This window comes from Hypanus sabinus, chromosome 17, assembly GCF_030144855.1.
Source record: "Hypanus sabinus isolate sHypSab1 chromosome 17, sHypSab1.hap1, whole genome shotgun sequence".
NCBI classification, from domain to species: Eukaryota; Metazoa; Chordata; class Chondrichthyes; order Myliobatiformes; family Dasyatidae; genus Hypanus; species Hypanus sabinus.
Genome location: NC_082722.1, coordinates 68,893,035 through 68,919,508, shown reverse-complemented (window position 1 = coordinate 68,919,508; position 26,474 = coordinate 68,893,035). Strand labels below are relative to the sequence as shown.

General features: G+C 41.8%; 2 long non-coding RNA genes across 2 annotated transcripts in view; both read right to left on the bottom strand.

Annotated features, from left to right (window-relative positions):
- LOC132407026 (uncharacterized) overlaps positions 1–19,720 on the bottom strand; it is a 49,481-nt gene extending 29,761 nt beyond the window's left edge. Inside the window, exons 1-2 of the long non-coding RNA XR_009516346.1 lie at positions 19,462–19,720; positions 18,189–18,239 (exon numbers count right to left, since the gene is read on the bottom strand). This is a non-coding gene — a long non-coding RNA (uncharacterized LOC132407026). The remainder of the gene's footprint in view (positions 1–18,188; positions 18,240–19,461) is intronic.
- Positions 1–26,474, bottom strand: part of LOC132407027 (uncharacterized) — a 163,227-nt gene that overhangs the window by 69,439 nt on the left and 67,314 nt on the right. The gene's annotated exons all lie outside the window — the stretch shown is intronic.

The window sequence follows — 26,474 nt, the reverse complement described above, 5'->3', positions numbered from 1 at the left end:
CTTTGCTTTGCAGAATGTTTTTACATTGACAAATATATATATTTTATATATATAATTAGGTAGTGCAAAAAGAGAGCAAAGATAGTGAGGTAGTGTTCATTGTCCAATCAGAAACTCGATGGCAGAGGGGAAGAATCTGCTTCTTGTTGGAGTAGCTGTTTTAATGCCACAGTATTACATTTTCAAAAGGAAATTAGATAAATACTTGGAAGACAGAAAAAAACAGTCAAGGACATTAAGGAAACAAACCTGTGAGAACTCTTTCAACAAGTCTTCATAGATCTGATGGCCTCCTGTGGTGCTATGTGAGTGGTTCAGTGAATGTCCTTAACTTTCAGCAGACAGGCAAAATTGCACAAACAATTTTTGTTAGATTTTCCCTGAATATACCCCGTGAGAATATTTTTAAACAGCTACAAGGATCGTCGGAGATCTAATATAAGTATTTCAGCTGCATGGATTAAAATCTGTCAAACTTTCCTTCTTAGTTGCTTGTGTATTGTGTGCCTTACAATTCACGGCGTTATAAATAAAGCGTGTTTAGAAGTGCATTGAAGGCTGTATTTAACTCTTGGGGGTTCAGCTGATTGAACAAAGCATGCTTATTTTCTTTATGGAATTTCATTATATAGATCAGAATGCGGGGTGGAGGGGTTGAAATCTCCCCTGAACATTCATATAGATTAAATTCTATACACTGTGTTAGTTTCTGATTTGCCCTTAAGGGAATTTTTGTAGGCTGGACATTCTATGCATCCTGACATGACAATCTTGACTGGAGATTGAATATTTAGACCAGAACATATTGCCTTACACTAAACTTCAATCCATTCCACCTGAAACCCCTCCTGCAGTTCTCACAAACAAGAGAGAAGCTGCAGATGCTGGAAATCCAAGCAACACACATAAAATGTTGGAGGAGCTCAGCAGGCCCCACCATTTAAATTTACACCTCATCTGGTTTTCCTCCAGTACTGCCAAAGGGTCTCAGCCTGAAACATTGACTTTCCATAGATGTTGCCTGGTCTGCTGAGTTCCTCCAGCACTTTGTGTGTGTTGCTGCAGTTCTCACTCTTCATTACTACATCCCACTGACCACTCTTATAACGTTCAAAGTAAATTTATTATCGGATATCTCACAATATACAACACTGAGATTCATTTTTTATGGACATACTCAATAGATCAGAATCAGGTTTATTATCACCGGCATCTGTTGTGAAATTTGTTAACTTAGCAGCAGCTGTACAATGCAATACATGATAATATAGAAAGAATTCAATTACTATATGTATATAAATGTATATTGAATAGATAAAAAATAGCACAAAACAGAAATAATATAGAACCATAGAACATTATAGCACAGAGACAGGCCTTTTGGCCCTTCTTGGCTGTGCCAAACCATTTTTCTGCCTCATCCCACTGTCCTGCACTGAGACCATATCCCTCCATACACCTCTCATCCATGTACCTGTTCAAGTTTTTCTAAAATGTTAAAAGTGAGCCTGCATTTATTACTTCTACTGGCAGCTCATTCCACACTCCCACTACTCCCTGTGTGAAGAAGTTCCCCCTAATGTTTCCTTTAAACTTTCCCTTTTCACCCTTAACCCACGTCCTCTGTTTTTTTTTCTCTCCCTAGCCTCAGTGGAAAAAGCCTGCTCGCATTCACTCTATCTATACCCATCATAATTTTATACACCTCTATCAAATCCCCCTCATTCATATATATTTTTTTAAAATGAGGTAGTGTTCATGGGTTCAAAATCCATTTAGGAATCAAATGGCAGAAGGGAAGAAGCTGTTCCTGAATCACTGAGTGTGTGCCTTCAGGCTTCTGTACCTCCTTCCCGTTGATAACATTGAGACGAGGGCATGTCCTGCGTGATGTGGATACTTAATAATGGACATTACCTTTCTGAGGCACTGGTCCTCGAAGATGTCTTGGATAATATGTAGGCTAGTACCCAAGATGAAGCTGACTAACTTTATAACTCTCTGTTGTATCTTTCGGTCCTGTGCAGTAGTTCCCCCCCTCCCCCCACCCGCACACCAGTCAGCGATGCAGTCTTTCAGAATGCTCCCCACGGTACATCTATAGAAGTTTTTGAGTGTTTTAGTTGACAAACCATATCTCTTCAAACTTCTAATGAAATATAGCTGCTGTCTTGCCTTCTCTATAGCTACATTGATATGATGGGACCAGGTTATATCCTCAGAGATCTTAACAACCAGGAACTTGAAATTGCTCACTCTCTTCACTCTGATCCCTCTATGAGGACTGGTTTCAAAGTACATTTATTATCAGTGTGAGATTTGTCCTCTTCACAGACATTCACGAAACCAAGAAACCCCATAAAAATCACCTCCCCTCTTTTCGCACAAGCAGCAAAAAAAAGCATCAAAGCTCTCCTGTATCCCCACCCGCAGCAGAAACACTGACCACCCTCCCACCATGAGACCAGCAGCAGAAGCACCATTGACCCAGAGTCCATCAAACTATGGTTCACAAACCAGCACCTCAGTATCTCAGACGAGTTCTTTCTCCCCAGTGCGGTCGCTCATGCAATAAGAGTGGAGCCCAGCAGCAACCTGTTCCGTTGTTGCAATCTTCCACGTCACTCCTCCTAGACTCCCATCTTGAGGACTGACACGTTCCCTCCATCAAAAGAGAGTTAGAAGGGGATTGCTCAAGTACAAGAGTTCCCTTCGACAGCAGCTGGTAGTTAGCAAGCACACTGTCTGCTGTCTCAGTGTTCCAGTCTTGATGTTTCAGTCAGCAAATTTGGTGAGGTACTGAATCACCTATGGGGTCGCTTCCTGACCTACGACCTCCCAGCCCCAGGGATGTACGTTTTCCAGGTTGTTCCTTGAGATAGCAAAGTGCCTGGCTGCATAGCTTGCAAAGAACTGTAAATGAACGGTAGGTCACGGACTCTGATACAACCATAACCACCTTGAAATGAAAAGAAAAAACAAAAGAGAAGAGAAATAAACTGTTTTGTGGATGAACTGGAAGAAGTCGCCTGGGTCTGCAGAATTTGCTGGCTCCATTTGCACCTCTGAATTTTGAACTTCCTCCCCATTTAGAAAATAGTTCATTCCTTTATTCTTTCTGTCAAAGTGCATGGCCATGCACTTCCCTATACTATTTTCCATCCACCCATTTTCCCAAACTGTCTGATGTTTCTGCAGACACCTGCTTCCTCAACACTATCTGACCCTCTACCTATTTTTGTATTGCCTGCAAACCTGGCCACAAAGCCATCAACTCCTTCACCCAAATGATTGACATATATGTAAAAAAGAAGCAGCCCCAACACTGATGCCTGTCGAACACCATCAGTCACCGGCTGCCAACTGGCCTATAATTTCCTATCTTCTGCCTCCCTCCCTTCTGAAAGAGTGGAGTGACTTTTGCAATTTTCCAGTCTTCCAACACCATTGCAGCAAAAAACCTTGCACTCAATGTCAGTAAGACCAAAGAGTTGATTGTGAACTTCAGAAAGAGTAGAATGAGGGAACACAAAACAATCCTCGAGTGGAGAGAGTGAACAATTTCAAATTCCTGGGTGTCAACATCTCTAAGGATCTAACCTGATCCTAGTTGCAGCTGTAAAGAAGGCATGACTGCAACTATATTCCTTTAGTAGATTTGGTTTGTCAACTAAAACACTTGAAATTTTCTGTAGATGTACCATGGAAAACATTCTAACAGACTGCATCACTGTCTGGTATGGTGGGGTGGTGGGGGGGGGGGGTGGTGCTACTGCACAGGGTCAAATGAAGCTACAGAAAGCTGTAAAATTAGTTATCTCCATCTTGGGGATTGACTTCTGTAGAATCCAATACACCTTCAAGGAGCAGTGCCTCAGAAAGGAGACGTCCATTATTAAGGTCCCCAATTACCCAGGACATGCCCTTTTCTCATTGTTATCATCAGGAAGGAAGACACAGAAGCCTAAAGGCACCCACTCTGCAATTCAGGAACATCTTCCTCCTCTCCGCCATCCAATTTCTAAATGGACATTGAATCCATGAACACTACCTCACTTGTTTTTATTATTTCTGTTTTTGCACTATTTTAAAATTAACTATTTTATATATATACTGTAATTGATGTTTTCCTTATTATCATTCATTGCATTGTACTGCTGCCACTAATTTAACAAATTTCATGACATATGATTGTGATATTAAACCTGATTCTGATTCTGAATATTCCAGATTCTGGCGATTCTTGAAGGTTTGTTACTAATGTCTCGACAATCTCTACCTATTTCAGAACCCTGGGGTGTAGAAGAGACCTCAATGATTCAGAAATCATTCCTGACCCTGCACCAATTCTTCTGTCACACATTCATCTGCCAAATCATGTGGCACAGGCATTAATCCAAAGATTACTACACAGGAGGTCCCTCTTTTTAGCTCTCTACTTAACTTCCAATAGTCTCTCCTCAGTACCTCATCCCTTTTCCTCCTTATGTCTTTGGTACCAATATGTATCATGACTTACAGCTGATCCCCCTCCCTCTTTAGTCATTCGAGACATCCCTAACCCTTACACCGGGGAGGCAACAAACCATCTGGGTGTCTATTTCACATCCACAGAATCTGCAGTCTGCTCCTCTAATTACAGAATCCTGTACCACTACTGCACTCCTCTTCTCCGCCTTTCCCTTCTGAGCCACAGAGATATACTCTGTGTGAGAGATCAGGTCACTGCAGCTACCTCTGGTATGTCGTCCTCCCCACAGCAACAGTATCCAAAACGGTATACTTATTATTGAGGGGAACAGCCACACAGTTCTCTGCACTGGCTGCCTATTCACTTTTCCAAGGTACCTGCCTCCTGCAACTTTGGGGTGACTAACTCCCTGTAGCTGCTATCAGCCAACTCCTTACTTTCCCATTAGCCAAAGGTTATCATAGCTCCAGCTCCTTAACACGGCCTTTAAGGAGCTGCTGCTCAGTGCACTTCATGCAGATATAGTTTTCAGGGAGACTAGAGGTCTCCCAAAGTTCTCAAATCTCACACAAGGAACATATCACTAGATCTGGACCCATTCACAGTGCACTAGAAATGTACTGACAGAGAAAATCTTACTAGATACTTACTTAGAACTACTGCCTGGGCTTGTCCAAGCCTTTTCTTGCCTAAGCCTGTTGAGCCAAAACCTGAACACTCTCTCCATTCATGCAATGGCTACTCTGCTTACATCTTGGTTCTTTTTATTGGTCCCTACTGAGTGCTTAATAGATTGTTATGATTGCAGCCTTCTGTAAAGTCCCAAAAGCACCTGAGCTCTTTTTAAATCTCATGCTGTGTCATCAAGGAATGACCTCTCATGTTGATTGCAGCCTACCAAAACATTCTGAAAGGCTACAAAGTCTTTTTATACCTCGTGCTGCCTCACCAGCTAATGACCTCTCATGCAGATTGTGGCCTGTTGAAAACAGGTTTTCATGGTCACTCACAAATGCAATTAAGTCTCCTGTTCTGTATACCATTCAGAAGACAGAACCTCCAACTGTGTATCTCTCCCTCAAGACATTGTTTCAGAACAATATCTTGGAAAAAAAGTTCAGGAACATCATCAAGATTATTAGACAGTGCTTATCTCAAACCCTTGCATGAGAACTGATAAAGACCCACTCAACTCTTCTCTGTCCAAATGCAAGATCTTAAGAATCAAAAATTCTTGAGATCAAGGATCAGCTTTATTCACCATATACATATATGTATGTATTAGGAATTAGCTTTAGTGTGTAATGCAACGTGCAACAAAACATTTCGCAATAAAGAAAAATAAAGAATTGTACAAAAAATAAAGTTAAAAGTTAAAGTACAGATATGGAATAAAAAGTTCATTGATACTGTACATAAGTACCAATTTAAACAGCATATTAAAATGTGGCTTAATTTGTTTACAGCGCTGTGCAGTGATAAGGGTAATAGATAGAAGGGAGTAAGAGGATAACCAGAATGATGGATGGGCACAATGATAGTGTAGTGGTTAGCATGGTGCATTCCAGAGTTAGGAGATCAATTACAGAATGATTGATGGACACCATGGTAGCGTAGCTGTTCCTGTGATGCTATTCCAGAGATAAGAGTTCATGTCCAACAGCATTCTGTACAGAGTTTCTGTACATCCTCCCCGAGGACTGCATGGGTGTTTTACCCTGGGGAGCTCCAGTTTCCTCCCACAGTCTAAAGACATATTAAGTAGGTTGATTGGTCATTGTTAAGTTGTCCCATAAAATTAGGATCATGGGGTTGCTGGAGTGGCATGTTTCAAAGGGCCAGAAGAGTGTGCTTGCACTGTATCACTGAATACATAACCAAATTCACTCAAATTCACTTGTCCCATCATTGAAATGTTCCCACAATCCATGGACTCACTTTCAAGGACTCTTCATCTCATGGTCTCGAAATGTATTGCTTATTTATTTATTATTATTATTCCTTTCTTTTTGTATTTGCACAGTTTATTGTCTTTTGTACACTGGTTGAATGTCCAAGTTGGCAAAGTATTTCATTGATTCTATTATGGTTATTATTCTATTATGAAGTTTTTGAGTATGCCCACAAGAAAACAAATGTCAGGGTTTTATATGGTGACACACATGTACCTTGATAATAAATTTATTTTGTACTTTAAATAAAGTTGGAATAACTGCCTAGGTAAGAAACTCTTAATTTGAGGTTTTTGACCTGAAACATTAACAATTCCTTTCCCCCCGCCAAAGATGCTGCTGAACACAGTGAGTTCCTCCACCAGTGTCATTTTTTTCACACCAGATTCACGTTACCGCAGCCTCTTGTATCTCTCCGCTGTGTTTCAGATGAGGCTATGAGGAACATAACAATCTGCTCCTTCAGCTGGCTGCTGAAGAATCTACAGTGCAAATTCAGTGCTGAGTTGGGCAGTCCCTTTCCAAATACTTTCTCTCAACAAACATTACTGAATTGATTGCCTGATGAACTCTCTTGGGCTTCTGTCATGCTCTGTGGACAAACATTAGCAGTCTCGGAGGTCAGGTCAGCAGACACTGAGGGACCAGTGATCCTGAGGCTGATGGGTCTGTGCAGGCAGCGAGAGCCAGGTATGGGAGGGAGGCACAAGGGCCAGCGAATCCCCAGCTTGCCGGGGTCAGAGGCCAGTGCAAGTTCAGAAGTCGATGCCTGAAGTTAAAACCTGTGATCTGTAAGTCCGGGGGTCGTTAACCAGGTGCAGAACACGGCTAGTCCAGAAGTAGAAACCTGAAGGTTGAAGATCCAAGTTGGTGAGCCCGGAGGTAGAAGTAATAGTTATGCATATGAGAGGCATGTCCCTATCTCACTGGGGTATGAGGCTGCCGGCTCCCCTCACCCGGTTTAGCCTGCTTGTTGAAGCAGTGTACCAGGCTGTGGCCACTGTTGCATGCATACAGCTACTTGGAGGCACTGGTGAGAACCGAGCGCCCAGTGAGGATTGAAGGTCAGTGAGTTGCCCCATAACGAAAGTGACAAGGCCTTTCACCAGAGGTGCTACCCCTCTGTGTTCACCCCATACACCCCTTATGAGTAGACTGCAGGAAGCTTTTGTCCTTATCGGAAGTCGATAAAATGACAAAAAGTAAATTTTAGGTTAAAAAGTAAGAGACTTAGACACAATCTGAGGGACATGTCTTTCACAGCCTTCCCCATCTCCCTAAACCCCTCTGGTCCCTACACCGCTTCCTGCCTCTGTGACCATCTAGCTTCATGTATTCCTAATTTCTTATGAATATGTATACGGATATAGAAACCGAGCTCCAGATGCTTTACTGAGCAGCACGTCCATTCATTCAATTGAGTGAGAGTAAAACTGAGAGAAGACCTCAAAAATACCATTAGTATTTAATGCAGTAAACGTATAACTAAGTCACAGATTCATAAGAAATTAGAAATATATGAAGCTAGACACATGTAAAATATCCAAAACTTATACACAAAATGAGTAAAGTTTTAAAATATGAGAAGATTAATATCACATAAGCATTCCTTAAATTATAAAGGCTGATCAAACATTACACCAATAACCAAGAATAAACTTTGACAGAATATTAATGCAAAATATTGCTCAGATAGGGTTCTCCTGTATGAACTAAAGCAACACTTAATGATGATGATTTTGATTGCACAAACAAAAGAAAGACAACATTGGATTCTCTAAATGTGCTTCAATCTGACTGAAAATCTGCACCAACACACAATGGTTGCCCTCTTCACAGGATCCAACTGAATTTCAGATTTAAAGGCTATCAGAATTAAAGAGGGTAGGGCTATCTTCTAAAATAAAAGCCTGAACGACCATCTCATGATGTTGGGGAATTCCAGAATGAGGGATCACAGTTTAAGGATAGAAGCCTTTTAGGACCGAGATGAGGAAAAACTTCTTCACACAGAGAGTGGTGAATCTGTGGAATTCTCTGCCACAGGAAACAGTTGAGGCCGGTTCATTGGCTATATTTAAGAGGAAGTTAGATATGGCCCTTGTGGCTAAAGGGATCAGGGGGTATGGAGAGAAGGCAGGTACAGGGTTCTGAGTTGGATGATCAGCCATGATCATACTGAATGACGGTGCAGGCTCGAAGGGCCGAATGGCCTACTCCTGCACCTAGTTTCCATGTTTCTATGATCAAGTACATCATAAGACCATAAAACCATAAAGCACAGGAGCAGAATTAGGCCATTCAGCCCATCGAGTCCACTCCGCCATTTCACGATGGCTGAGCCTGGATACCATTCAACTCCATACACCTGCCCTCGCACCGAATCCCTTGTTGCTCAAACCAATCAGGGAACGAACAACTTCTGCTGTGAATATACCCATGGTCTTGGCCTCTGCTGCAATCTGTGGCAGAGCATTCCACAGATTCACCACTTTTTGACTAAAGTGATTCCTCCTTACCTATGTCCTGAAAGGTCTCCCTTCAATTCTGAGGCGGTGCCCTGCAGTTCCAGGTACCCCCACCATAGGAACCATCCTCTCCACATCCACCTTAACTAGCCCTTTCAACATTCAGTAGGTTTCAATGAGATCCCCCTGCATTCTTCTAAATTCCAGTGAGTACAGGCCCAAAGCTGCCACACCGTCACCCCTGACTTGCGTATTACTCTTTCTCCAAATTGAATAACTTTGACTATTTGACATTATTAAACTAATTCACCTTGATTTACTATCGTTGTTTTGTTTTGTTGCAGCTGCTGTGCATATGTTACTCTGCTGACCGTTGTGGACATGTCCCCAGCAGATCTTTGGGTTGTGTTGGTTGTTAGAGCCAACTGCATGTCTCGATGTGATGAATCTCTCTGACTCTCTTGATGGTGAGTGAGATTCGGCTGGTTCTTGAGTCAGGGAACTCGGACAAGAGACGAAGCAGGTGATAACATTGAAACAACAAGCTGTTGGCCTCCCCTCTTGCTGTTGCAGAAGCGATATCTCTCTCTCCCTCACTGGTGAGAGAAAGAGCCTGCCTGAGATGTTGAACTGGTGGGATGGACAGTAGCTTTTAGTAGCCTTGTGGTCTATTGTGCTTTGACATTGCTTGCCTGGTAGGTGGCAGAGGGTTGATGCTTTTGCTGGAGGGAGGGGGAGGTGGGAAGAGTTGATTCTTTTGCTACCGCTTGTGCTTGAGAGGGGGGACTTCGGGGTCTTAATGTTTCCTGTCACTCATTCTTTGGGTTTTTCTGTTTTGTGGATGGCTGTGAAGAGTAAGAATCTCACGCTGTATACTGTATACAGTCGGCCCTCCTTATCTGCGGATTCCGCATGCACGAATTCAACCAGCCGCAAATTACAAAAACCCGGAAGTACTCTTCCAGCACTTGTTGTTCAAGCACGTTGTGCTGTCTTTACGACAGTTATTTAGTTTATAATATTTTCGCTTAGTAATTCATTCAATAGTATTTTCTAGTTAGAATTAGAAGTGTTTAAAGTATATTCATTGCATGTAAAATATATCGGCATGCGATGACGTCACATCCGGTTTCGCCGCGTCTTGTGGGAAAACACCGGTTTGAAATTAGCGCGAGGGTGGGGGCTTTCCACGAGGCTCACCTGAGCACAAGCAGTTTTGCAGGCATGAGAAATCACAGTGAGAGCAACGCTGTAAGTTAATAGATAATCGATATATTGAACTAAGATATTAATGCTGATCCTGTTAGAGGTAACGACGGTAGATAATGTTTATGCTTTCGTTAGTTAAAGAGTCGCGGATAGTTTGCATGGAAGTGTATTTAAAGTAGTCAATGGAGCAGGTAAACTCTCCCTGTATACTGCACCTTAGTGTAATGTAGTTATAGTCACCTTTGCAAGTATTTACACTTGAAATGTGATATTAAGGAAGGAACAAATACTGTATCAATCTTGTATTGTTTTATCAACAGTTTTCACCATATGTTAATGTGAAGAGTGAACAGTAAATGGTTAATCTTACTGCGATCTGGTTCTTATTAACTGTGGTTTATCCGGACGTTAAATTCGGCGTTTCGTTACACCCGAAGGAGAACGTGACACACGTACAGACTTTTTTTTGTCATTATTCCCTAAACAATGCAGTATAACAACCATTTTACATAGCATTTACATTGTATTAGGTATTTAAAGTAATCTAGAGATGATTTAAAGTATATGGGAGGATGTGTGTGGGTTATCGTGCATCAGAATCGAAAAAAATCGGAAGTTCTCTTACTAAGTAAGTCGGAGCAGGTACATCCGGTATTATTTAGTGTCAGTTAGTCAAACGTTTGTCTTAGTATATAGTATATATTTTACCTTTCTAAGCATATAAAACACTTAAGAACATATGTTTCAGCGCTGGGCTCAGGAACGGAGGTTCTCAGGACTCAGGACAGATTGCTCCCGAGTGCGCTCTCCACCGTGCTGGGTTGATGTGGAGGATCAAAAACGTAAAACCCCAAAACCTAGTAATTAAACCACTGCATTGCTTAATAATAATTGTAGCTTTCATCGGGGCAGAGCCTTTCTCACTTTATCCTTTAAAATTTTTCCTATCGTTGACCGACGTAGCCGAACACTTCTCCAATGAATGATGGCTTTTCACCTCTTTCCAATCGCTTTATTATTTCCACTTTATTTTCAATTGTGATCGTGATTATTTTCGTGAACAGAAAAACGGCGCATTCAGAGCTCTGGCGCCGGGTCCTAATGCCCACCGCTCTGAAGCAGGTTAAATAAGGTCTGGGGTTCCGCTGGGTCCTAAGGTCCATCTGATTGAAACGGGTTGAATAAGGGACTTGAGCACCCACGAATTTTGGAATCAGCGAGGGGTCACGGAACCAATCCCCCGTGGATAAGGAGGGGCGACTGTACACTCTCTGATATTAAATTGAACCATTGAACCATTGAAGGTGGGTTCAGCTGGGAGTGGTTCTGTTGGCTGAACCCCAAGGCCATATTGTGGTCTCACAGGCCACTTCCACATGGTGCATTCCTCGGCAGTGATAGATAGATGCAATCACGAAGAAGGCAAGTCAATGACTATACATCATTAGAAGTTTGAGGAGATTTTGTATGTCACAAGAGACGAACAACTATCTGCAGATGTACAATGGAGTGCATTCTCGTTGGTTGTGTCACCATCTGGTGTGGAGGGGCCACTTCACAGGATCGAAAGATACTGCAGAGGGTTATAGACTCAGTCAGCTCCATCATGGACACTAGCCTCTCCACCATCGAGGAAATCTTCAAGAGGTGATGCCTCAAGAAGGCAGCATCCACCATTAAAAAACCTCACCATCTGTGACATACCCTCTTCTCATTACTACCATCAGGGAGAAGCTACAGGAGCCTGGCACACTCAATATTTTAGGAGCAATTTCTTACCCTCCACCATTTGATTTCTGAACAGTTCATAAATCATGAACACTACCTCAATATTTTACTCTCTTTTTGCACTATTTATTTAATTTTTATACATTCTTAATGTAACATAGTAATTTTTTAATGTATTGCACTGTGTTGATGCCATAAAAGAACAATAAATCTCAATGTATTTGTCGGTGACAATAAACCTGATTCTGATCTACAGACTATGCACCTACTGTCTAACTCTTCCAGGTACTTGTCATGATCTACTGTGTTTATGTTAACAATGCCCAATGCAACCAGAAGTGAAACTCCATAATTCTGATCAGTAGTCCTTTGTGAATAGCAACTCTGTCGTCCCAATTGAAGCAGGCCTGATTTGTGGCATTCTGTTTGGTATTCAATATCATAATCTTATTAAAATAAAGTAGGACAGCATACTTTTGCATTTGTGACATTACTGCTGCAGGAATAATGAACTCAAGTCCAAGAATGACTAACAAAGGTTTGTGGTCAGTAACCAGACTTACTGGCTTGACTAACAAGTAGTGGTGGAGCATTATGATCCAAATATGATTGTTATGTCTCCCCCTTGGTCTAGACTTAGTTCTACTTTATTGGAAAAGCAAATGAATTTTCCATGGGCCTGTCCACAATGTGCTGTGCAACCACTCCATCACCATAACTGGAGCTTCAGTGCCTGGCTAATGCCTCAGGGACCCTGGATGGATTCACCTTCTCCTGGTTTTCCTATCCTCACTGGCTGAATATCATAAAACCATAAGGCAGAGCAACAGAAGTAAGCCATTCAGAGAGCCTATCACCCTCTGCTTTAAACACATTCAATGACTTGCCACCCACGGCCATCTGTGACAATGAATTCCACAGATTCACCACTCTCTGGCTAAAGAAATTCCTCCTCATCTCTATTCTGAGATTGTACCCTCTGGTCCGGGACACACACTATATAGAAAACAGCCTCTCCACATCCACTTTGTCTTTGCCTTTCAATATTCAATAGGTTTCATTGCGAATCCCCTAATTCTTCTAAACTTCAGCTAATGCAGGCCAGAGCCAACAAAAGCTTTCCATGCATTACCCCTTTCATTCCTGGGATAATTCTCGGAAACTTCCTCTGGACCATGTCCAATACCAGCACATCATTTCTTAGATAAGGGGCCCAAAGCTACTTACAATAATCCAAGTGTGGTCTGACCAATGCTTCATAAAGCCTCGGCATGATATATCCTTCATTTACAACTTTTTCTTTAACCATTTGTGTCCAAACTCGAGTCCAAACAATGTGTTTCTTTCTCTGTGGAGGTGTATTTTTCTTACAGAATAATACTCCCCATTCTGGTTACCCTCTCATTCCTTCTTTTCTCCTACATGCCCATAACCTCCCATTGGTTCCCGTTCTCTTTCCCTTTTCTCTATGGTCCAGTGTCCTCTCCTATTAGATTCCTTCTTTAGCCCTTTATCTCTTTCACCTATCCCTTCTAAACTTCTTATTTCAACTCCTCTCCCTCACCCATCCACCTCAGCTGACTTCAGCTATCCTTCCCTTCCCCCAAACTTCTTATTCCGGCTACAGCCCCTTTCCTTTCCAGTCCTGAAGGAGAGTACTAGCCTAAAATGTTGGCAGTTTATTCCCCTCTGTAGATGCTACCTGGCCTATGGAGTTCCTCCAGCATTGTGTGTGTTGAGCTCTGGATCTCCATGCATCTTCAGTATCTCTTGTGTTTATGCTGCTTCATCCACTGAGCTCCTCCAGCAGATTGTTTTGTGGCTCCAGATTCCTGCAACTGCACCCTTTTGTATCTCCATTATGTTCATGAGGCTTCTTCTATACCCATCCAAGAACATGGAGATTCTCCTTTGTGGATAGAATGTTCAAAAGGTAACCCTATTTGGTCAGAGAGAGCTGGCCCATCTTCAACATCTTGTTCATGGCTGCTTAGTATCTGAGCATTTCCTTTATACAGTATGTGTTAAATGTTAGAGAGTGTTGGTTTCCTCTATAAACATTTAATTTTGCATATGTCCAGTTTAGGGAATAGCTCAAACCTTCCCATACAGCTTCCATGTCCTGACGTGCAGACAATAGGCACTGATCTTCATTTCTGGCTTGGTTGAGGGCTATATTACAATTCCAGCATCATCAGACAGATTTAGTCAACACAAAATGTTAGTTGAGCTCCTTTAAATACTCCTCATCTTGAGTCTTTAGAAATGATACCAGTGTGGTTCAGAAATAAATTGTCTTAACACTTTGTTTAATGTAAATGCAGGATTTGTTTAGATCATCATCATTATGTGCCATGTTGCATGACATGGGTGATCATGATCATGACCATGATTGTTCTTGGCAAATTTTTCTACTGAAGTGGTTTACCGTTACCTTCTTCTGGGAAGTGTCTTTATGGGATGGGTGACCCCAGCCATTATCAATACTCTTCAGAGGTTGTCTGGCTGGTTTCTGTGGTCACGTAACCAAGAATTATGATATGCACCACCTGCTCATATGACCATCTACCACCTTCCCCAAGGCTTCATGTGACCCTGATCAAGGGGGCTAAGCAGGTGGTACACCTTGTCCAAGGGTGACCTGCAGGCTAGCAGAGGGAAGGAGTGCTTTACAACTTCCTTGGTAGAAACATATTTCCACCCGGCCACCCTGTTTATGTGGGTACTTATTTAGAGATACAGGGCAGAACAGGTCCTTTTGCCCCATGAGTTGCACTACCCAGCAACCACCTATTTAACACTAGCCTAATCACAAGGAAATTTACAATGACAAAGTAACCTACTAACTGGTATACCTTGGACTGTGGGAAGAAACCACAGAAGAAATCCATGTGGTCACAGGGAAAACGTGCAAAGGTATCTCACGTGCAAAGTAGCTGTTCCGGAACAGCTGTCGAGCATCCAGACCAGGAGTTTTACCTCTTTGATTACCTCTTAAAAAGTGAAATCAAGCTACATAGATGACAACAAGGCTTTGCTCCCAGATGAGCTCAATGCCCTTAATGCTTACTTTGAGCATCAAAACCTTCACAAATTCCCAAAGGCCCGGATGACCATGTGATTTCAGTCTCTGAGGTCGATGTGAGAGCATCCGGCCCCAATGGGTTACCTGGCTGTATACTGAAGATCTGTGTTGTTCAACTGATTTGGAGCGTTCACCAATATCTTTAACCTCTTGTTTCAGCAGTTTGAGTTACCCATCTTCTTCAAGCCGGCATCAATTATACCAGTGTGTAAGAAGAACAGGGTAACCTGCCTTATTGATTATTTTCCAGTAGCACTTACATCTACTGTAATGAAGTGCTTTGAGAGGATGGTGGTGAAACACATCAACTTCCGCCTGAGAAGCAAAGCTGGGGGCAGCCCGCAACTGTTGCCAAACATTCCAACACCAACATAGCTTGCCCCAGTGTTAAACGATAGCAAAAAAAATTTCAAAACTGTAAAACAAGTTCAAAGTTCAAGAAATAAAGTTAGGATAATGGTATTGAATGTTATTCTGTAGTTAATAAAGAGCAACCTGAGTTAATCATCTTTGCTGTCTAGATATTCCAGGATTGAGAGAAGAGCCAATGAAATGGCATCTACTGTGGACCTGTTGTGCTAGCAGGCAAATTGGACTGGATCCGATTTGCTTCTCAGGCGGAAGTTGATGTGTTTCACCACCATCCTCTCAAAGCACTTCATTACAGTAGATGTAAGTGCTACTGGAAAATAATCAATAAGGCAGGTTACCCTGTTCTTCTTACACACTGGTATAATTGATGCCGGCTTGAAGAAGATGGGTAACTCAAACTGCTGAAACAAGAGGTTAAAGATATTGGTGAACGCTCCAAATCAGTCGAACAACACAGATCTTCAGTATACAGCCAGGTAACCCATTGGGGCCGGATGCTCTCACATCGACCTCAGAGACTGAAATCACATGGTCATCCGGGCCTTTGGGAATTTGTGAAGGTTTTGATGCTCAAAGTAAGCATTAAGGGCATTGAGCTCATCTGGGAGCGAAGCCTTGTTGTCATCTATGTAGCTTGATTTCACTTTTTAAGAGGTAATCAAAGAGGTAAAACTCCTGGTCTGGATGCTCGACAGCTGTTCCAGAACTGCTACTTTGCACGTGAGATACCTTTCTGGAAATCATAACTGAACTTCTTGTATTTCACTTGGCATTAGACGTGAATGCCACTGAACTGTCCCTCAGCAGTCTGCAGATCTCATGGCTCATCCGAGTCCCTTTTGCACCTTCAATCTGCCTATCCAGCCTCTCTCTCTCTCACACATGTGCACGCACGCGCAACACACACACACACACACACACACACACACACACACACACACACACACACACACACACACACACACACACACACACACACACACACACACACACACACACACACACACACACACACACACACACACACACCTCTAGCCCCAGGCCCTGGGCCACCTCTGGGCCTCCAGTCCTTGGACCTGAACTCACAGAGATCGGGCGTCTGACTTCAGGACAGGCCAACCCAGGGGTATTAACCAATAAGCTTCTCCCTTGAATCACACCTACTTTGGTTTCAACCTTCAGGCATCTTCCTCGGGACTTGGCAAGCTCTGAACTTTGACATTTGGCTTTGTTCGCCAGACCTAACTGACCTTTGGGTATCGATCCAAAGCTCTCCAGGTTTGACCTTCAGGCCTTGACCCCTGCACTCACTGATCACAAGTTTAAATTTTGGGCTTCGACCCCAGGGCTTGCATGGACCTCCATCCCCAGTGAACTGGGGTGTCACTGGTCCCCATGACTCCTGTCTGCATGGACCTGGGATCCAATATACTGTACAATCTTTCTCACAGTATAGAAATGTCAAATGCCCGAGGTCATGCACTTAATGTGAGAGAAGGAAAGTTTAAAAGAGATGTGCGGGACAGATTTTTCACACAGAGGGTAAATTGGAATGGGCTGCCAGGGGTAGAAGTGGAAGCAAATACAATAGGAGCATTTAAAAGGCTTTTATACTGACACATGAATATGCAAGGAATGGAGGGATATGGATCATGTACAGGCAGAACAGATTTAGTTTAACCTGGCAATGTTTAGACACAGACATTATGGGCTATAAGGCCTGTTTCTGTACTGTACTGTACTGTGCTATTTTCTGTGCTCAATCACTTAATTCTTTCAGTCTATTCTTAACAAAGTCAGTCAGGCTCCAATTATACCAGTGTTAAGAAATGCATGGCTAACCTGCCTCAATGTGTATTGTCCAGTAGCACTTACCTCAATAATGATGAAATGCTTTGCGAGGTTGGTGGTGAAACATATCAGCTCCTTCACTTTCTGACTTTTGTTAGAAACTACACTTTTTAGCTGACCAAGGGTTTTCGGTTTCATACAAGAGCATGCCCTCAAATTCCTTTTTAAGCCAACTTTGAACTTACTGATGTACCTACCTATCTGCGCTTAAACTATCGGCAGCTTTACTGATATTCGTAAGATGAAAGCAATCTCTAATATTCACTTTAATTTTAAAACTGGTGCATTTTCCAATATAATTTCCAGTGAGTGCATTCGGATTTAGATTTGTTTATCATATTTACATAGAAACATAAACATACAGTGAAATGCATTGCAACAGACACAAAGTGCTGGAGGATCTCAGCATCCATGTCAAAAGACAAGCACAACAAGGAAGAGCAAAGGGAAAAGCAACAAGAGGTTATAGAATATGGTGTTACAGTTACAGAAATAGTGCTGAGCAGTTGGACAAGAAGGTAAAAGAGCCCTGACAAAGTACATTGTGACATCAACAGTTCATCTTTATTATACAGGAAATCTGTTCAAGAGTCTTACAACAACTGGATAGGAGCTGCTCTTGGGCTTGGCTGTGTGTGTTTTCAAGCTTTTGTATCTTCCACCCAATGTGCGGGTGGGGGGGAGGAGAGAGAATGTCTAGGGTGGGAGGAGTCTTTCAACAGGCTGGTTGCTTTTCCATGGCAATGGGAAGAGGAGGAGAGATTTTTTTGGCATTGGAGAGGGTCCTGATAAATGAATGCATGCGCGCGCGCGCGCACACACACACACACACGCACACACACGCACACCACACACGCACACCACACACACACACACACACACACACACACACACACACACACACACACACACACACACACACACACACACACACACACACACACACACACACACACACACACACCACTCAGGTGATATGCACACATACTCTTTCATTTCTTGAGAGTCCTGGTCCACCAAATGAACCAGAACTGAAAGCACTAGAAACCTACCAGATTAGATTAGCACAAGAGGCTTGCTTGCTCTGACCGCGTGCTCAGGACCTGGATAGAGAAGAAAATAAGTCAACATTGTGACAATGTTCCCCTTTGATATTATGGCAGTCAGATCTGGCAAAGCAAACTAAAGCTAGCCAGACAGGTTACATACTGAGAAAAAGAACTTGTACTCCTTTTGGACTACAAAATCCTGATAAAAAAAACAATGGAATACTGCTGTCTTGGAGACAAAAGCTGTGAACGAAACGATCCCAGAAACATCAAAGACCAAAAGAAATATTTAACGCTTTTGGTAGTGGTATAAATATTGGACCTCTGTTTGGGGAGAACTCGTCGTTAGAAATTTGCCATGGGATTATATTGTCCCTCTCAGAGAGCAGACACTTGTTTGAATAACTCACACATGAGAAAACACAGCTCATTCTTTGTTTTGCACTCAACTATCAGACCAAACACTCGGTGGCCACTTTATTAGGGTCACCTACTCATTCAGCCATTCATGTGGCAGCATCTCGATGCATATGAGCATGCTGACATGGTCAACAGGTTCAGACCAAACATCTGAATTGGGGAAAAAAATGTGACCTATGTGACTTTGACCGTGGAATGATTGCTGGTGCCAGACGGGTGGTTTGAGTATCTCAGAAACTGCTGATCTCCTGGGATTTTCATGCACAACAGTCTTTAGAGTTTACAGAGAATGGTGTGAAAAACAAATCCATTTAGCGACAGTTCTGTGGGCAAAGACGCTTTGTTAATGAGAGAGGTCAGAGGAGAATGGCCAGACTATTTCAAGCTGGCACAAAGGGGACAGTAACTCAAATTACCATGCGTTGGAAGAGTGGTGTGCAGGAGAGCATCTCTGAATGAACGATATGACAAACCTCGAAGTGGATGGGCTACAGCAGCAAAAGACCACAAGCATACACCCAGTAGCCACTCTTTTAGTACAGGAGTATCAATTTTGGACAGCAGCTTAGGTAGAACTCTGCTACACACAAATTGCCTGTGGGACTCAGCACGCCAGGCAGCATCCACGTAAATGTATAAATAGTCGATGTTTCAGGCCAAGTCTTTGATGAAGGGTCTGAGCCCGAAACAGCAACTGTTTATTCATTTCCTCAGGCTTTTTGTGTTTATTGCTCTGGATTTCCAGCATCTGCAGAATGTCTCATGTTTTCAGAACTCTCCTACTCTTCTTTGGAAAAGTACCATGGGATTATACAAGTATATGTCCTTCAGACAGATCCCTGGTTTAATAACTCACCCATGAGGTAACACAGCTCTTCCTCCATGTTGCTCTGAAGTATCAGCCTGCATCTCGTGCTCAAGTCTTTGGCTGGGACTTGAGCCAAAGACTTCTGACCCAGAGGTGAGATTGCTGGCCACTGATCCGTGGCTGACACGTCAGACTGCGTTTAAGGACGTTGTTTGATGTGAACTCCAGGTTTCTTCACAGTTCACAAGAAAAAAAGTTATTTTTCCAGGCTCCTGTCAGATCTGATTATCAGTTCAGGTTATCTACTTGTGACTCCATCAAACTGTAACTCAGATTTAGATCAGTCAATCATTAACAACTGAACATGAAAGCAGGGGCTAAGTCTGATAATTGCTCTCTTTACAGGCTCTTTACAACTGCTCCAGAACAGCTCTCTATCTGGCAAGATGTTCTGCATGACCAGCCAGGACATATCTGTTTATTGCCTGTTTGAAAACTAGACTCAAAGCAGTACGAGGAAAACTGCTCCCTCTTCACTCATTAACAGGGTGGGGAGCCTTAAGTACAAAGTCTACCACGGGCACTCATCAAGATTTTCATGGTGGGTTTTCTGAGGAATATTTAATTCTGAGGTTTTTTCCTCTCTGATGTGTTTAACTGCTTTGCCAACAATTTTCACATGCATATCAGGGAGTTTTGTTTTAACTTCCCAAGGAGTGTGTTGCGGGAGCACGGTTAATGAATTCTCCTGCAATTTTAGCAATTATTCAATACTCAGAACAATTTATTTTAACAAGCTGCAACAGCAGTCAAATTGATATAAAGATTTTGAGTCATCTTTCATGGGTTTATGATAGGAGTCATTGGTTAGCAATGCTCTATGTTATGAGTGCAACAATTATTCATTTTAAACCTGAATTGTGCTTGATTTAATTACAATATTAGATAGAATGGTTCCAAAGCTATAACCTGCACGTTAATGATTTTCTTTTATACTTTCCAGAAGACAAATCTGTCTTTTCCCACTTATTAGTTGTGGCAGAGATAACTGCATCATTAAGATCCAAAGCTCTTCATTCCCAGGAGGCTCTATCTCTCTGTAAGTTTGCTTCACTTCAACGATCTGAGTTTCCTTCCCGGACCTCCTCAGATGCAACAGCGATCTGACTATAAGCTGAACGCTCATAACAAAGGGACTTAGGCCAGTCACACACACAAGAAAATCTGCAGATGCTGGAAAGCCGAAGCCACACACACAAAACGCTGGAGGAATTCAGCAGGCCAGGCAGCATCTATGACTCTTCATCAGTCCTGATGAAGGGTCTCATTGAATTGAATCTCCATCCACAAAACTCATCTCATGCATTCTGCACATTCTATGTCACGGCCCTTCCAAGCATTCTCAAATCCCACCTGCCAAGCAAATGCCAACAGTACCATCAGATTTCCACTAAACAACGAGCCACAGTCGTACACTTCTGTTTCAATTGTAAGTCTTCTTTCCACGCATTTCTGATGATAAAATGAACTTGCTATGTCTCATTTTCCATTGAACAAGCTTTTATGGTTTAATCATTAATCACGTGAAAAATTGAAAATCTTGACTGATGCAAGGGGTCTTAACTTAAAGGTACCTATAGCAACATTTGAGAAATTCTCATCCACTGCACAATCGGTTTTCCACCAGGCAAGGAGAATCATTTGTAAGCAATGGTAATCAAGTAAAATTTCCTGGTCACTCTTTGCCTGCTTGAGAAGGGAAAATAACCTCCAGCTTACACAGATAGGAAATCAGCAGTTTAACGCTATTTGTACAGTCTCAGTTGTGGCAAAATATCATCAACCTGTAACATTGACCCCTTACCTCTCCACAGATGCTGCCTGGCCTCAAAGCCCAGCACATTCTGTTTATTTCAGACTGACAGCATCTGCAATATTTTATTTTGGCTGCCCATTGTTTTATTTTGTAACTGCATAGCATAAAACTAATTTAAGGTAAAAACACAAAGTAGAGAATAATGTTCTAACTTTGTTTTTACTTTAGCAAGGTGCATATGACATGGCGGTGTAAAGACGTATGCAATTCACTTATTTTTACATAACCCACAATGAATTATGTAAACAACCAAGAATACTTAATCAAACAATATATTTACAATATTACTCAATTGCCACTGAAATATTATATAAACAACAACCATTAGAACTATCAAGTCTAAAAAAGTAGGTTTTAAATCAATGGTAGTACTGTTGTGACTCACTTCTCAATGTAACAAATGGTTGTATTTATTTATTTTATTTATTGAGAAATAGAACAAAGTAGGCTCTTCTGGCCCTTCAAGCCGCACCGCACAGCAATTCACCAATTTAGTGCTAGCCTAATCATGGAACAATTTACAATGACCAATTGACCTGCCATTATTACGTCTTCGGACTGTGGGAGGAAATCGGAGCAACCAGAGGAAACCCACGCGATCACTTTGAGAATGTACTTACGGGTAGAGTTGGGAATTGAACCTGCATCGCTTGAACGGTAAAGCACTGTGCTAGCCACTACACAACTGAGCCGCCCCTAACTATGTATTGATATACATACCTTGATAATAAATGTACTTTGAAATTTGCCTTGTTAGATCAAAATGCTCCCAGTTATTTTCCAAGTGCACAATCAACAATATAATCAGACTATAATTACTGATCAATTCCCTCTAGTGTTGATAGAGCTCATTAGAAAGCTGTATTCTGTATTGCGTTTTCATGATAACATAGCTCTACTTCCTTCAGTCTATTGCCAGAGATATTAAATCAAGTCATGGAATAATTATCAGCTCTATGGTGTTGCAACATTATCTGGATTGTGGTAGACTTTTGGAATGAAGGTTCATATGGAGACTGAATCTTGCCTTCATTAAGCATTCTGCAGTCAAGTTAAATCAAACCCATGTTCCTGCACCTATTTTAGTAGCAAATTCATCTGTTTTTGATCTGGCCAAATGTGTCAGGTGATGGTTCAACTCACTACAGCGTGCAGAGTGCTGTATTAGTATGCAATGTGTTGCGTGGGAGACGAACGCTTCCAGAGTCTGAAACAGGAAGAAAGCGAAAATAATGATCAACCAGAATTTTAATCCAAGGATATTAAAAAAAAATGAATTGTGTTACAACATTGATGCTGTTGTAATCACTCATGCGAAAGAATTTACACTTAAAATCCACTCAGAAAGTTATTGAATGGAACATGGAAGTGAGCAGGATAAATAGACAGGAAGTTTCATTGGAAAACCAAATAAGAAGTAGGTCTTCATCTGAGAGTTTTGAAACAAGGAATAGTTTGTCCATTTGCCAAAACAACTAAGTTTAGTCTTTGGCCTAACTGCAACTTGTAACACAGGGCTTGATGCAGATGTTTCCCTTGGTTTGTGAGTTCACCATAAAATCTGAAGGGTATTTGCTCTTAGACACAAGCCTGTTGCTAAATGCTTTGCCGTGCAACAAGTGGCAAACATCTCCTGATAGGAAGCGTTGGATGTGAATGATGGAACACTGAACAGATTCTTCACTCAACTCAAAATCAAAATCAGGTTTATTATCACCATCGTGCAGTAGATGATGCAAAGTTTGTTGTTTTGAGGCAACAATACAGCTGTTGTGCAGGGGGACTTGGGAGTGCTTGTTCATGAATTGCGAAAAGTTGGCAGGTTATAAAGAAGGCAAACGGAATGTTGGCCTTCATTGCTAGAGGGATTAAATTCAAGAGCAGGGAGGTCATGCTGAAACTATACAGGGTACTGGTAAGGCCGCACCTGGAATACTGTGTGCAGTTCTGGTCTTCATATTTGAGGAAGGTTATACTGGCTTTGGAGTCAGTGCACAGGAGGTTCACCAGGTTGATTCCAGGGATGAAGGGGTTAACCTATGAGGAGAGGTTGAGTCACCTGGGACTATACTCTCTGGAATTCAGAAGAATGAGAGGGGATCTTATAGAAACATAAAAAAGTTCGAAAGGGATTGATAAGATAGAAGTGCATAAGATAATGAGAGACATTGATCGTGTGGATAGTCAGAGGCTTTTTCCCAGGGCTGAAATGGTTGCCACAAGTGGACACAGGTTTAAGGTAGTTGGGAATAAGTACTGAGGAGATGTTGGGGTAAGTATTTTACTCAGAGAGTGGTGAATGCATGGAATGGGCTGCCAGCAACAGTGGTGGAGGCGGATACAAAAGGGTCTTTTAAGAGACTTCTGGATAGGTACATGGTGCTTAGAAAAATAGAAGGCTATGGGTAAGCCTAATAATTTCTAAGGTAGGGACATGTTTGGCACAACTTTGTGGGCCAAAGGGCTTGTATTTTGCTGTAGGTTTTCTATGTTTAACTGATGAACTTATTATTATTTAATTATTTATGGTTTTATATTGCTATATTTCTTCACTATTCTTGGTTGGTGAGGCTGTAACAAAACCCAGTTTCCCTCGGGATCAATAAAGTATGTCTGTCTGGCTGTTTTTTGTTTTTTCTGTGAAAGTTGTTTCCATTGGTAGGTGAGACTAGAACTAAGGGCCATTGCCTCAAGATTCAGGGGAGAAAATTTAGGACAGAGATGTGGAGAAACTCTTTTTCCCAGAGAGTAGTAAATCTGAGGGATTCTCTGCCCAGAGAAGCAGTTGAGGCTTCCTCACTAAATATATTTAAGAAGGGTTATGGAGAAAAGGCAGGCAGATGGAGCTGAGTTTACGGACAGATCAGCCATGATCTTATTGAATGGCGGGGCAGGCTCGATGGGCTGGATGGCCTACTCCTGCTCCTATTTCTTATGTTCTTACAAAGACAAAGAATCACTATAAATTACAAAGCAAAACAAAGTAATAATGAGTTCATGGGTCATTCAGAAATCTGATGGTGGAAATGTTTCCTGTCGCCGTCTGAAAGGAGTTTGTATGTTCTCCCCGTGACTGTGTGGGTTTCCTTCAAGTGCTCTGGTTTCCTCCCACAGTCCAAAGACCTACCGGTTGGGGGGTTAATCAGTCATTGTAAATCATCCCATAATTAGGCGCAGGTTATAAAGGGGGTTGCCGTGGTTCGAAGGGCCAGAAGGGCCTATTCTCACACTATAACTCAACTCAATAAGTAAATTAGTAAATAAATGAATAAATTATAGACAGATAGATAGATAGAAAAAATAAATAAATTGGCTTTTCTGAATCACTATGTGGGTTCTCATGCTCCTGTAACCCCTCATTGCTGATAGTAATAAGAAGAAAGCATGACCTGGATAGTGAGGGCCCTTTGTGATGGATACCACATTCTTGAGGTACTACCTCGTGAAGCTGTCTTCAATAGTCAGTAGAGTTGACCGTGGTGAAACTGGTCAAGAGTACAACCCTCTGCAGCAACTTGTGATCTAACATACTGGAAACTCTATACTAGGTTGTGATGCAACCATTCAGAATACTCTCCACCAAACATCTATCGAAATTTGTAGGAGTCTTTGGTGACATACCATATCTTCTCAGACTCCTAAAACAAAAACATTTTAATTGCAACACTTACAAAACAGAAACAAATTTGCATGACCATTTTCATGAACCCTAACTACCCTATTCCTTGAGGTATTTAAGAATTATGATCCCTGTTGTATCGTAAAGAAGCGTAGCAGCCGAAGTCACCATTATCAATTGAAATGCAAATAACCGAAAATTATTTCATTTGATATCTACCTCACAGTCCTGGTGATCCAGGTTCAATCCTGATTTGGGGGCTGTCTGTGTGGAATTTGTAAGTTATCCCTGTATTTCCTCTGATACTCTGGTTTCCTCCCACATTTTAAAACTGTAGACCTTGATGGCCTCTTCAAATTGTTCCCAGTGCACAAATAGGTGAAGCAATCAGGGGAAGAACAATTGGGGATACAGGGAGAGTAGAATGGGTTAGGATAGAATTAATGTAATAATGGGTGCTTGGGATTGGTTGGTGACTTGGTGAGTGAATGGGCCTATTTGAATACAGTATCTCCATATTCATGAAAGGAATGTTGGCAAAAATTTCAGGGAAGTTCATCAGGAAAGTGGGATGTCTTGCATACACCTAGAATCTGGACTGGACCCTAGATTAAGGCATAATCTGAGGGAAGATAACTACATCATTGCAACACTCCCCTGATGCCACCATAGTACAGGCATTTGTGTTGGTTTATTATTGCCACATGTAACCAAGCTACACGTGGTGTGAATATCTTGTCTTGCATACTACTCATGCAGATCAAATTGTTACATAGATCAAAGTGCATATATGTCACCATATAGTACACTGAAATTCATTTTCTTGTGGGCATACTCAATAAATCCAATAACCATAATAGAATCAAAGAAAAACTGCACCAACAAGGCGTATAACCAATGTGCAAAAGACACTATACTACGCAAATATAAAAGGAAAGAAGACATAATAATAATAATAATAATAATAATAATAATAATAAATGTACAAGCAATAAATATCAAGAATATTAGAGGACTAGCCCTTGAAAATGAGTCCATAGGTTGTGGGAACATTTCAGTGATGGAGTAAGTGAAGTTAAGTGAAGTTATCACCTTTACATTAGCAGTTTGATAGTTTAGGGGTATTAACTGAACCTGGTGGTGTGAGTCCTGAGGCTCTTGTATTGAATAGCTGCATGATGTCTGGTGTGGGAACAGCAATGCCTTTGAACAGAACGTCCTGCAAAAGTTATCGGATTTGGCCCTGTACATCACGGGTAAAACCCTCCCAACCATTGAACACCTCCACAGGAAACGCTGCCTTAGGTAAGCAGCATCCATCATCAGAGATTCTCACCACCTAGGCCATGCTCTTTTCCCGCTGATGCTATCAGGTAGATGGTACAAATGCTTCAAGACTTGCACCATCAGGTTCAAGAACAGTTACTACCCCTCATCGATCATGCTCTTTGGACAAAAGAAGACAATTACCCTTATCTATTGAGATGTTCCCACAACCAATGATCTCCACTTTAAAGACTCTTTACCTTGTTATATCATGCTCTCATTATTTCTTGCTATTTACTT